The sequence below is a fragment of the Oryx dammah genome, unplaced genomic scaffold (genome assembly GCF_014754425.2).
Source record: "Oryx dammah isolate SB20612 unplaced genomic scaffold, SCBI_Odam_1.1 HiC_scaffold_26, whole genome shotgun sequence".
Classification (NCBI taxonomy): domain Eukaryota; kingdom Metazoa; phylum Chordata; class Mammalia; order Artiodactyla; family Bovidae; genus Oryx; species Oryx dammah.
Genome location: NW_024070210.1, coordinates 11,882,138 through 11,896,805, shown reverse-complemented (window position 1 = coordinate 11,896,805; position 14,668 = coordinate 11,882,138). Strand labels below are relative to the sequence as shown.

Here is a 14,668-nt window from a genome sequence, read left to right as displayed (position 1 = left end):
AGAAATAAATAGAATTTTCTAGTTGATTGTTTGAGTTGCTTTATTTTTATTTTCCTTTTCTTTAAAAGAAAAGGAGAACCGTTAAGCATTTTTTTTGTTAATTCTAGAGAAATTTAAGATTCATGAAAAAATATTAGTATAACAAAAGTAAAATCTTTCATTTGTTACCCTAAAATGATTTACAAATTTTGTAGAAACCTGACTGCTTAGTGTCTTGCAAGTGGCTTTGGATCCAGGAAGTTCTCTGGGTTTCTGTTCTTAGCATAGGGACAAAGCAGTGATATGTAGGGCCTTTTCTTACTGGTGTGTGTTCTGTTTCTTTGGAAGTTCAGTTATGTGGGAGGAAAGTAAGTATGACCTGGTTAGTCAGTTTTTCTTTTTTCAGACTTTGAGTCATAATATGGTATTAAGTGAGGTTTTAACTCTAAAGGGAGGAGGTATCCAATCCATACCAGAACAGATTTTCATTCATTCATTTAATAAATATTTCTGAGCCCTCAGGCAGGATACAGTGCATCTCCAGATTTGAATCCTTCCTCTTCTAAGGGTTTTCACAAATGAGCTGTTGGAAAATAGAATATAGAGCTTTACTATCTAAACTACCTCTCCCACAGAATTCAGTTCAACAAATATTTTTTGAGGGTCCCTGGTGTATGTCAGGTATGTGTAAGATACTAAGAATTTAGCTATGAATATGGTATGATCTCCAAGACGTATGTTAAATTAATTGATTGGGGCCGATAATTTAAGATACTTAGACTTTAATTTGGATTCCCTATTTACCCTTTATCTGGTTTTCTTGCTTTCATAGCAGTGATATCTATATATATGCAACAATGTTTATCAGATCTTTAGATTATAAAATCTAGACTTGATCATTCTGAATCATCACGCCTGTCTTCCCCTACTATCTCCACACCCCCACATACATACACACAACAGACATCTCCATAGCAACATCCATCAGAAGACAGAGGGCTTTTCTAGATCTCTGATTCATGAGATCTGCAGCTCCTCAGGTTGTGAGTATATGTTACCATTTGGTATCGAACATAAACAGGCCAAAACCTGAAAATCCCCAGAGTAAGTCCATTTTCTTTTTTAGTGGCTATGCAGGTATTTCATCTGATTCAAAAGCAGAGGACAGAAATTCAATACCAGCATTTCTTGAGTGATATAATTACATGGGGCAGGTAGTGGAATAAAAACAATTTTTAAAATAATCTGTTGCGTTCTGCAAGGGAGGATAGGAGGGAATATATAAATAAAGCAGGTAACAGAGAGCCCATCCCAAAGGAGTTAACATACCAGCTAAGAGACTGGTATTAATCCCCTTTGCCCAGGATTATTTAACTGATCACAGTTGAAGAATGAATGTTTCTTCTTTCTAAATTTAACTCCATAAAGTATTCCTAGTAAGGGATTCAGATGCACAGGGGAAAAGTCAGAGGCATATTTAATGCAAGAAGGAGATATATATGTATTCCTGTTGATGCAGAGGCTTTGCCTTGGGGGCCTGATTAATACTGATGAAGATTACATGCATAGAGCTATCAAGTTCTTTTTTGCATTGTATGAGAAATATCTCTATAGCCTTCAGATTTTCCAGAAATAATGAAGATTAAAAATCAGAAGCATTCAAACCAGTTGTTTCCATGGCTAGATTTTGCACTGCCTGAAGAGAAGTCTTCCCTTGCCCATGCAACAGTAGATAATGGTGACTTTTACATAACTTTGAAGTAAATTGCTAGCCCTGAGATTCTATGCGAATACTGTGATTAAAATTCTAGTTTTTAACCTTCTAATTCACTACCTCAGTTTCTAAAATTGTATTCTCTTCTAGACCTGATGTTTACTGTAAATACACTAACTTTGGCTAATCTTGTATCATACTTGAAATTACCTTATCTTCTCTCACTGTGTTAGCAAATTTATAATTTTCTAGGCTCTTTCAGTTATAAGGCATTTCACTTCTGCAAGTTCTTTCCTGATTAATTTAGGTCCATTAGATGCTCTTGCTTTTCATAAATTTGGGCAGTCTAGTATATGTTATATTCAACAACTTTTGTTTTCATGTGGGCATCAAATTTTAAATGAAATGATTTTTCATATTTAATTTTATTTAAATCAAAATGGACTTTATTGCTGCTGGGCTTGAGCCAGATGTAAGCAAATGACTTGTATACTGACAACCCACTTTGGCATTTACGGATCACCCTGGTTTGGTGTAGCTAAGTCATATCATGTTTAAGGACCACTTACATTTTTTTAGCTTGGCTGATGAGTCTAGAAACCTCATAAATCCATTAGATCTCAAATTTTCTCTGTATATGTTTGCTGGAACATATGTAATGCGTTTTTTAAAAAGGCTAAATCACGAGAGCAAGGCACAGAGTGAAAGCTCAATTAGTATTTGCTGACTGAATTTATATGATTCTCAAAATACCTCATAACCTTAAATTAAAATTGGAGATTTTTCATATCTCTCATCTCATCTCCCTTTAAATAACTAAATAAAACCTGTTGAATTATTTAAAATATATGATTTCATACAAGTAAGTATCACCCTAACAAAATCCACATTTCTTTAGCAAAAACAATTCTCTACCACATCCCTTCTTTTGCTGAGAATTAGACCATTTTATAGTGAGTTGCAGGGAAAATTGCATTTTCTGAACATTTGCTTTGAGAACCCAGAATTGAAATTGTGAACTATAAAATCATAATGAGTCCATCTGTAGCAATAAAAATATTCAGAAGAATATTTGAATAGCTTTCTAAGTATACCTAAATTTGAGGATCAGGATTTTATCTTCCATAATGTGTAAACATTAATTGTGTCCCCTACAAAAGAAGTATTTAATAGTTCAGATTTGTGTTTTTGCATATAAATGCCTCTCCTCCCAACTATACTTTTATTGATATTAAATTGTGCAGTAAATGCATATTTCATTGTTGATTACCTCTTTGTAATCAACAATGACAGCAACAACAACAAAATAAATAAGCTGGAGAGGATTCAAATAACTATGAATTCAAATAGCTAGGAAATAGGATTCTCTCATGTGATTGGCAATGGCACCCCACTCCAGTACTCTTGCCTGGAAAATCCCATGGACGGAGGAACCTGATAGGCTGTAGTCCCTGAAGTCGCTATGAGTCGGACACGACTGAGTGACTTCACTTTCGCTTTTCACTTTCATGCAAGGAAATGGCAACCCACTCCAGTGTTCTTGCCTGGAGAATCCCAGGGACGGGGGAGCCTGGTGAGCCATCTATGGGGTCACACAGAGTCGGACACGACTGAAGCGACTTAGCAGCAGTAGCAGCGTGTGATTGTGGAAGTCAAATAAAAATGAAGATCTTTAGTAAGATTTCCTCCATGATCTAAAATATGGGAATGGATTCTAAAATTCAAAGTGATGCGATTCACTTTTTATTCCTCCTCTCTCCCTCTCCCAACTTCTAGGCCTAGTGTCTCCATCTTTAGGAAAAAAGTAAAAAACCATCAAAATGAATGTATTGTCAGATTGGCTTTTGCATAATTAAAAACTACCAATTGTCTGAATTTTATGTTTTATGGTCTTAAGATTGGAAAAATCCTGGGAGCGGGGTTTATAGAGCAAAGGAAAAAATTAAAATAAAAAGAAATGCCTTTTACACCTGAGCAGTGGGTATGGTAGTAATTAACAACTATATTGATTCATCCAGCCATTATCCAGGGATATATGTTTCTAGTTGTCAGTTAGCCAGGTTTCTTGCCTCCGCTTATCTTAAATGTCCTTTGATCACATCTGAGGGGACCAGCACTTCCACCAGAGGCAGACAGTAACAGGACGTGAAGATGAAACACATTCATCTGTCAATAGGACTGCGCTAAACAGCTTCCATGATGGTGGGGTTGAGGGAGATGTTTAAACTAATGACAGTAATCTGAGATCACAAAATAATTACTATTCTCAGAGTGATTCTCAGATGTAGTTTTACTCCTCAAATCAACAATCCTCACGTTTGCGTTTGGTGTTATTGCTGCTTTGTTCCTCTTTGTCAATCACACTGTCATATCCAACCCATTATAGGGAAATTTAAATTTGGGGAAACACCAAGAATTTACCCCTACTTGTGTTCTCCAGGTGGAACTGGGTTCTTAGTCTTTATCAGTTTGAGGTGCTTCGGTAAAGTATTTTTAGTATGAAAATCTGGCACTGAATTGTTAAAAGCTCACCAAATCCTTCGAGTTTTTATTTGCTGGGACGTTGTGGAAAGTGCAACGGAAGTGTTAAGAAAGTAATAGTTTTCTAATAAAGGATAGAAAGAAATCGAGCATTATTTTTCAGAATTTATAGAGGAAAAATAATAAATGTGCTGATTACCAACCTTAAATAGGATGTTGGTAATCTTCAGGATTTACAGAAATGCATTTTGTTATTAGTGGCTCTAGCAAGCTCCAAGAGTTATCAACTTGTACATTTTTATTACAAAGAAATTGATTTTTATTTAATTTTAAATGTTTCCATATGGAAACTCATGATTGGTAAATAGAATATGTTTAAAGATCATCAGTCAAGTAGCTATTCAGCGTATAGTAGAATAGTAAACACCTAAATAAAATGCCATTGAGCTTCCCTGGTGACTCAGTAGTAAAGAATCCACCTGCCAGTGCAAGAGACATGGATTTGAGCCCTTATCCAGGAAGATCCCACATGTTGTAGAGTAACTCAGCCCGTGCGCCACAGCTATTAAGACTGTGGTCTAGAGCCCAGGAGCTGTAGCTCCTCAGCCCATGTGTTGCAACTTCTGAAGCCCCGTGCCCTGGAGCCCATGCTCCTAAACAAGAGATGCCACCACAGTGAGAAGCCTGCACACCACAACTAGAGAGAAGCCCCCACTCACCACAACTAGAGAAATGGCCCGGGCAGTGATGAAGACTCAGCACAGCCAAAGATAAATAAATATAAATAAAATTATATTTTAAAAATGCTGTAGGAATGTCTGAGTATCACAGTGCCTAGAATTCACTTTGAATTTTAGGGTCTGCTTAAAAATATTTTGAATAATGGTAAAATAGAAGTAATCTGAGAAATGCTTAGAAAGAGGAATATAAATAGATGTAAATTTCATTAAGGAATCATTATAGACTGTGGACATGTATTAGATCTGAGCTATAATATATGTCCAATGTACGTAAAGCAAGCAACTATTCACATATGTAGATCTAGTCTAAGTCCTGCCAGTTTTTAAATAGAGTACATTCATGAGTATTGCGTTCTTAATTTAATGGGATAGTTTCTGTCTTTATTCATTAACTCACTTAGTGATAAGTTGTATTACTTTTTTATAACCCAACTCCATCCTGCTGCTGCTACTGCTGCTAAGTCGCTTCAGTCGTGTCCGACTCTGTGCGACTCCATAGATGGAAGCCCACCAGGCTCCCCCATCCCTGGGATTCTCCAAGCAAGAACACTGGAGTGGGTTGCCATTTCTTTCTCCATTGCATGAAAGTAAAAAGTAAAAGTGAAGTCACTCAGTCGTGTCCGACTCTTTGCCACCCCATGGACTGCAGCCTACCAGGCTCCTCCGTCCATGGGATTTTTCAGGCAAGAGCACTAGAGTGGGGACCATCGCCTTCTCCAACCTAGCCCAACCTAATTTTTAAGCAATATGTGGCCTTTAAATCCCTAATGGTAAAATGCTTTGAAAATTAGAATAAGAATAAAAATATAAGTATAGAAAAATCTACTAATTGGCAGTCAGGCACTTGATAGTACAGAAATGGTATACATAAAATGTGTTCATGGGTTTATCATTATTGTAGATTTTATAACCAAAACAAATAAATCTAATAACAAAAACGATTCAAATGAAAACAAAATTCTGTTTATCTCCATTACCCAAGATTTTTTGGTGATGTTGAAAAGGAAAAGAGATCAATAATATCAACATGTAACTTTCCATTTGATAGTTGAATAAATCACTTATTTATGCGATAATCTTTAGTGACTACTATGCATAGACAGGTGGCTTCCCTGGTGGCTCAGAGGGTAAAGCGTCTGCCTGCAGTGCAGGAGACCCGGGCTCGATCCCTGCATTGGGAAGATCCCCTGGAGAAGGAAGACAGGAGAGTAGATACCAGGAAAATAAAAGAGCAGACCCTTTCCAGGAGTTCATAGTCTATTAGGGAAGTCAGACACAAAACCAAGAGGAATAAAAGGAAAGGAGGGGTAAGAAGAAAAGAAACGATGTAGACAATGAATGGAAATGCCTGGAATGCTATCAGTACCAGAAGCAGAGGTCTCTAACTCCACACTTAGCATACCCACCCAAGGTCAGGCAAGAAAAATCACAGAGCCTGTCAACTTGCGCAGCACCATTTAACCCCAGAGAGCTTGCTTCTACACCTTAAGGTGGGGGCACAGAATTTCTGACTCATTATGATTGAAAAATTGGTGCTGAACATATACAGTATTACCTAGAGCTTCTTAGGTAATAGGCAAAGGATGGACAGGTTGAAAGAATTTTAAGCCAGACTCATGAGAACTTCCTGATTTCAAATGCCAATGCAAGTAGTTGATAAGGAGTGAGCTTAATGCAATCATTAAGCAAGTCCCCCCCCTCCCTGAGAAAACGATTAAATAAAGAGGGATTGGGTTTTAAAAAGAGAGATTTTTAACGGGTTTTCTTTGATTCTTTGTGTTCTCTATTTTTTCTCCCGTAAGCCCCAGTACATATACTGTGTGTACATATATATATATATTTATGTATGCGTGTATACTAAATATGTAGTGCCTATCATTCCTTATATATGTAGACACAGTATGTTGTATTAGACTAATGGAAACAGAGATTAACAACAGCCCCTGCCATCAGCCATGTGTTTACACAGAAATTCACACCATCATTCTTACATCCGCCAACATAGACACGCATGATACTGTTTTAACTTGGCAAAAAAAGCATGTTAATTTTTTTTAGGTTTTTGTTTTCTTTATCATAATTATAATGATGATTCCATAATTCACTTATCTTTGGGAGGGGTGGAGAGAAAAAATTATACAGATATATCTATCCATATATGCACACCCCTGTGTATATATCTAAATAGATATATACTTTGTATATATTTGAAGAAGACTTTCTGTTGTTTTACCTCATCTTGTGCCGCATGAATTTTTGGTGGTTCAGTTTATTTTGTTTTGATTCATATTTAGTATTTTGGTCATTATGGCTATTTTTAACTCATTGCTATACTTTTATGAGTCATTATTCTTTCAATACTGAGAGCTATATAGACATACAAATCAACAAAGGCAACAAAATCTTTTCTTGCCATCCTAATCTCGAATTTCTCCCCCTTCAGCATCTCCCTCCAGTATTTATGCTCAAAACAAAACAAACCCCAATGAAATCCAAGAAAGTTGTGTACAAAAGAATGAAACACTTTGTTTTCCTCTTCTTTCTACTATGTATATATATTTTTTATTTATTTTAATGTTCTTCCTTTCTCCTTTTTATTTTTCCTTATATCTGCACAGGCCACTTGCCTTTACTCTCCCCTTTATGACCATGCATTTAATTGAAAAAAGGACAAGTGAGTCAGAAAAAGATAATAATAATAATAAAAGAAAAACATGCCGAAAGGACAGAGAAACATCCCTCTCCACAAATTTCAGATGGCATAAAAAGAATTTTATTGCGGATATAGACTATTGGTTGTATCTTTTATTTCCGGACAAGCCCAGGATCGTTGTGTGGCATGCAGTGACAGTTCCGTAGCTAATCCACTAACCGTGGCCTCCATCACCAGTGCATGGCTGCCATGACGCCATCTCCTGTGTTTCATCCACTTGACACACCCAGGCTAACCCAGCAAGTCCAGTGTATGAGTTGTGGGGCTCACTTTCCTTTCTAGTTACAATCTCATGGGTCCTCATTTTTACTATGATTTCCATGGGGTCACGCAGCAGCCCCAAGAGCTGCTCTCGCAGCATCTCTGTCTGCTTTTGTTCTTGTGCTTGCTTTCCTTGGCACAGCGGTCAAGCGTGTGTCTCGTCTGGCACATCTGTCTTTCCATCTTGTCTTGGAGTCCACTGTCCTGGTGTCGTTCCGTGATTCTGTTCTCTGTTTGTAATATTTGGTTTGAAACCCTCTCCCTTTATTTCTCATCCCCCTATTGTTTCTACTTTTAACCTTGCCCTTAGGGAACTTCACAAAGAAGCAGAACAAATTTTCAGTCCAATTGTAAGGCTGATAACTGGTTTGCATCTGGAAGTCATAAGTTGCGCTTCTTACCTGGCTAAGGAGGCAAAACTTACAGTGGGAAACTACTAATGATAATAGCTAAACAACCACCCCATGAACAACAATAATAAACCCTTGTTGATTTCTTTGGCATGATTTAATGATCTTCCTGTTAAAGGGAGTTCATGTAAAAGCAAATTTCCAAGGAATTTTCCCATAGAATATCAATCTTCTAGTTAAACGTTTTCTTCAGGAACAGATCAAAAGAAAAATTTTTTAGCAAATGTTACTGAGGAACATTATCATTTTTGCTATATAGAGCAGTGTCTGTTCCTGAATCAGTGAGGAATTTGCAGAAATAAGAAAGTACTTGATTATAAAATTTATTTATGTGTTTTAACCTAAAATATGAATGTGTTTGGCAAGTCATCCAAGAGAAAGAAAACAAAAAACTCACTGGTTCTACCTCATGCATATTGCAAGGTAAGATTATCTTTTGATCTCTCTTAGTCAAATGATATATATTTTACTTTATTTTTTAATTCATGGAAGCATTAGAGAGCCAACACTTTAACTCAGACCCAAGTTCTTTGTGTTTTGTTTTTCTCTTTCCAAAGAATAAGACATACACAGTAGATATAGAACCAAGTCTGAATTTCTTGAGAGAGAGGTGGAAGAAAGTACCCAGGTAATTATTCAGATACTGGATTATACTTGTGAATACCCAGGGAATTTGCTGCCTAACTTGGAATGCTTTGGTTTGTTTAATACTAAGAGTGTGAAAATGAATCTTTGTAACAACTGCTGTCTCCTTACCCACAGAGGTTGAACAAGAGTATAAAATAGGTCTAAAATGAATCGCTAGACTGATTTTTGAACTAGGGTCCTATAATTAAAAAGTCCATCTCTTTTTAACCTGAAGAAGAGAAAGTGTTTCAAGGCAGATGGTTTTATGATGAGATGTTTCAGTCATGTCCGTGTAGGTCTTTGCTATTCTTAAGGGTATAGAACAAGGGCAACAAAAGAGGAAATTTGTGAGCTCTATGGACTAAGAACTTTCTGAGAAGGAAAGGAGAGGTTAAAGGAGGAAAAGAGAGAAGGCAGATAAAGAAAGTGGGGGAAGGAATCGAAAGAGGGGGGAGGGAGAGGGTATTGCTGACCAGTCAGATGTAGCAGTGTACCCATAAATGCATACAACCAGCACACACGTAGATACACACAACCATAATCTGTAGTGTGTGGCAGTTTCTGTTGTATACAATATCCCCACTGTGGCTGATTTCCAGCCACTGATATGACAATATTAAACTCAGAATTAGGAAGTAACCCTCATGAGCACACACTTTCACCATACAGATATGATAGATATCAAGGATTTCAAGAGCATACATAATCGTAAAACACAGTAAAGTAATTAGAAAGTAATGGGTTTTAAGCTTTTATTGCCTTTGTTTTTCATCTAAGGTATTCGATTATGGCTGTGTTTTAGCAACCGACTTGGAAAATTCCTGAAAACGTAGCAATCAGAGGTCACGAGCTGGCTCTAATATGGCACTGGCCCAGGTGCCATGCTGTGCCAGCTGCATTCTAGCATGGCGTTTTTATTTAAATCTCATTTTCAGTTGTTACGGCGTAGAAACTATGGTGGCCATCCTACAGTTGAGAAAATGGGGACTCACAAACTTTGCTTTTCCAAGGTTGCATGCCTGCATGTAGTGGCAGAGGTAAGATTCAACCCCAGATCTGTTAGGAAATGGGTAACTTTTATTTCTATTGCAGTGTGCACAGAGGATTGGGCTTGAACACTTATTAGAGCACTAAATTTTAGAACTGTGACATGCTCGTTTGTGGAGCTTTGACTAATTTTGTTTCCTCAAAATAGAGTTGCCAAAAATTCCTCCCTTAGTAACACTGAAGACGAACAGAATATTTCTTAGGCTTCCGAATTTTGTTTCTTGAGCTTTGGAAAGACGATAATAGATGCATTTCTTAGCACATGATTATAATGTGCAGCATCATTCTATTACTCAGTTATGTTTTTCTAACTTTTAAAATATAATGAACTTTATTTAGTTACAGCACTTGATGCATGATAATTAACCAGCTTCATAGTGAAATGTATCAGTGCCCTTTCCTTCCACAGTTTATCATAAACTAGTACATTAATACTTGAACAGCATAAGAACTATTGTATCACAGAAAATGCAGCTAAAAAAACAATTTTACCTTTGGATGCTTAATATCTGCTTTGTGAAAGAGTTTTGAAAAATCTGGAATTAAAAAGGAAAGTGTGGATCTTATTAGCCTTTCTAGTTTGACGAGATAGACTCTCTGATTGAGATGCTGATGATACAACCTTTAACTTTGACTTAATGTCAGATTTACCTGCCCCTCTGGTCAGCTGTCAGTGAGACTACACATAATATTGAATGAAGTCCCTTGAAGTTGTGTCTAGGACGTCTAGTTTTCCACTACCCCATCTTTGTTCCTTCACTAAGTATTCTTTGAGCATTTACTATAGGCAGGTATAGTTCTAAATACTTTACATTGTTAACTTCTTTAGTCCCTGTAGCAATCCCATGAGGGGCTTTATCGTCATCTCCATTTTAAAGATGAGTAAACTGAGGCACAGAGGAGCTAAACAGATGTTCCGCACAGGAAGGAAGCAGGAGAAATGGGATTTGAACTCAAGCCAGCTTGGCCCCAAATCCACACAGGAATCACTACATTAATACTGTCTCTTATTATATAGTATTCTTCATTGATGTGTGTGTATATATATATATATAGCTACCTACGTCTTTAACAATAATGAAAGAAAGTTTGTGTATTGAGTATATTAAATGTCTGGTAAATACTTGTTAGATGGATTAATTATTGCACATCTGAAAAGCTATGAAAACCTTGGTTGATAGGGGTTATGAAATTGTTTAGTGATGATTTATCCAAACAACTATGATTTAAATGACTTGCCCTGGCTTCCTGTGAGATGAAATGGTTCCAGTATTCAGGATGAAAACCATCACTTACATGAGATTAGTCCCTCTTGATGTCACCTAGGTAATAGTTTGTGCAGTGGAGGCTTCTATCTCACTGCTCATCAGCAGACCTGTTGAGAATGTATGATCAGGTAACAGCCACCTCTAACTGATGTTAGGACTCTAAGAGGGTTTCCCTGGTGGCTCAGTTGGTACAGAATCTGCCTGCAGTGCAGGAGACCCAGGTTCGATCCCTGGATCGGGAAGATCCCTTGGAGAAGAAAATGGCAACCCACTCCAGTATTCTTGCCTGGAAAATCCTGTGAACAGAGGAGCCTGGGAGGCTATAGTCCATGGGGTCATGAGAGTTGGACATGACTTAGTGACTAAACCACGTAGGACTCTTAAGAATAGATGCTCATAAACAGAACTCTGGTGAGATGCTGTGTTTTCATTTCCAAGATAATATGTTCTTCAGAGCACAGTGTTTTAGACGTTACAGCTAATAGCAACAGAGTAAGTGAACGTGTATCTGAGAGGATGTGTTTCTTAGCCCCTTTCTTGACTTTTCTTAAATTCCTGTTCCTATGTATATCTCCTCTTTCATTTCCTCCACATCCTTGAGTTATGTCTCAAATGATTTAAAAAAAAAAAAAAAGGAAAAATGAAAACAAAACAAAAAACCTCAAACCATTTCTAGGCGCTTGACTTGTCTATGCAAGCAAAGAATCTTAAAGGAGTTATTGAGAACTAAAATTCACAATGAAATAGAAATACCTTTTGAAAGCTGTGCTTGCTTTTATTAGACTCTTGACAAGGGAAGTGTAGCTTGCTTTAGCATCTGAGGGTCTCATTACAAGTTATATCCATCCTGACCAATCTGGAAGCCTAAACTGGAAAATCTGTAAAGCTGAAAATGTGTGAGGACCCTTTGCTGTCGAGTTCTGCTCTCATCTTAGCTTTGAAGCAGATACTCCCATTTTACTAAAAGAGGGGTATGGCAATATTTTATTGCTGTGTGTTCAAATTGTCAGCCTAATCACCCAGAGCAAAGACCAGCCAACTTTTTTTTTTTTGTAAAGACCCAGAAAGTAAACATTCTAGAATTTGAGAGTCTCAAAGTCTCTGTAACAATGACCAAACTCTGTTGCTGTAACACAGAGACAGCCATAGTCAATGCATAAATGAATGACTATAGCCGTGATGCCATATAACTTAAGTTTAAAAAGCAGGGGTCTGGTGGTTAGGACTCCGCACTTTCTCTGCCAAGGGCCTGAGTTCAGTCTCTGGTCAGAGAACTAAGATCCCACAAGCTGTGCGAAGTGGCCAAAGAAAAAATAGAAAGCAGACATCAAGCTGGGCTTGGAAGTTTGCTGAACCCTGATCTAGAAAAATCTGATAAGTTAGGAAATTGCAGTCATTTTCTTTTTTTGAAAGATGTTTCTTGATGTGGACCATTTAAAAAATCTTTATCAAATTTGTGACTATACTGCTTTTGTTTTCTGTTTTAGTTTTTTGGCCACAAGGCATGTAGGATCTTAGCTCCCCCATCAGGGATCAAACCTGCACCCTCTGCATGAAGGTGAAGTCTTAACCACTGGGCTGCCAGGGAAGTCCCCCATTTCTTTTTTTTTTTTTAAATAGATGAATCCTTCTTGCACATTTTATCCATCATCCATCACATGCTCAGTCATGTCTGAATCTTTGCAACCGCGTGGACTACAGCCCACCAGCCTCCTCTGTTCATGAGATTTCCCAGGCAAGAATACTGGAGTGGGCCCCATTCCCTTCTCCATGGGATCTTCCCGACCCAGGAATCAAACCCACATCTCCTATATCTCCTGCATTGCAGACAGATTCTCTAAGCTATAGTCAAGCTTAATAACCAGAGAAGGCAATGGCACCCCACTCCAGTACTCTTGCCTGGAGAATCCCACGGATGGAGGAACCTGGCAGGCTGCAGTCCATGGGGTCGCGAAGAGTTGGACACGACTGAGCAACTTCACTTTCACTTTTCACTTTCATGCATTGGAGAAGGAAATGGCAACCCACTCCAGTGTTCTTGCCTGGGGAATCCCAGGGACAGTGGAGCCTGGTGGTCTGCCGTCTATAGGGTCGCACAGAGTTGGACATGACTGAAGCAACTTAGCAGCAGCAGCAGCAAGCTTAATATATACTCGTTGAGTTCCCCACTAAGCACATAGGATATGGAAGGGCATTGAACGCTCATTTCTCACCATTGTTTTCAATATGTCATTAGCTCACATATGAAGCAAGATGAAAAAAATAAGCAAACCTACAAAATCTGGGTCCCCTCCCCACAGCATGTCCACTGAGATTTTTGTAAGTGCTTGATTTTTGCCATTCCTTCTGCAAACCTGGCTTTTGCTCTCTGTGCCTCCGCTGGGGTGTGGGCTGCCTCCTCCAAGCTTTTAGACCTTTTTGGCAGCAGTTCTTTGAACTCCAGCCCACATACTGTGTCACATCCCAGTAATTCTTCCCCAAGCCTTGGCTGTGGGTTATTGAGCTGACAAATGTCTAAATGACGGAGATATAATATTTGCAACCTGCTGAGAACCTCTTCTTTCCCTGTACTTTTTGATTTGTAACTTTGTAAGTTTTGTGGGGAAAGAGAAAAATTCTTGGTGACAGAGGCAGTGAATGGAGAGAATAGAATTGAAGGGGCACGATTAATATAGCACTGGGCTTCCCAGGTGCCTCGGTGGTAAAAGGATCTGCCTGCCAATGAAGGAGACAAAGGAGATGCGGATCCAATCCCTGGGTCAGGAAGATTCCCTGGAGAAGGAAATGGCTACCCACTCCAGTATTCTTCTCTGGGACATCCCATGGACAGAGGGGCCTGGTGGGCTACGGTCACAAAACGACTGAGCAACTCAGCAATATATAGGACTCTTTCCAGCACTGTAGACAGAAGCATTTATTTATGTCTTAGTCTTCTGAACGTCTGAGAAAAAGGATTATACAGCAGGGTGCCGGAAGGAGCATCCAATATCCTGAGGATAAGAAAGTGTTCCACCACCTGGCAGAAGATGAGGCCAGAGCAAAACTAGGAACATACAGGTACAAAGCCACACTTAGAGTTACTGCAGAAGTGGCGGTTGTTACTTAAGGATTTGATTCCATAAATGAACGCTCAGTCCCTTTATCATCTTTAACATTAGAAATCTGTGGGAAAGACTTGTTTATGAACCACATCAAGTAAACTATGAAACCAGATCCTAATGTATCCCAACCCCTAAGATTAACTTTTGGAAGCCCGGATGCTAAGTAATGACATTAAGAGCTTTCTCCATTAGCAAGACACCCCCTCCCCCCGACACCCCCGTGCCCGCCGCTGTGTGATATTGTGCCTGGAGTTGTCAAGTTCTCAACCAGGGCTCCAAAAGAAAGCAAAAACAAAACGCAAAGCTGATGGAGAAAGGGAAGACATT

General features: G+C 38.4%; 1 protein-coding gene and 1 long non-coding RNA gene across 4 annotated transcripts in view; both read left to right on the top strand.

Annotated features, from left to right (window-relative positions):
• NRXN3 (neurexin 3) overlaps positions 1-14,668 on the top strand; it is a 621,447-nt gene that overhangs the window by 556,431 nt on the left and 50,348 nt on the right. The window lies entirely within an intron of this gene.
• Positions 5,591-11,955, top strand: LOC120852658. The gene is made up of 2 exons (XR_005718607.1): positions 5,591-6,017; positions 6,119-11,955. It is a non-coding gene; the product is annotated as an uncharacterized LOC120852658 (long non-coding RNA).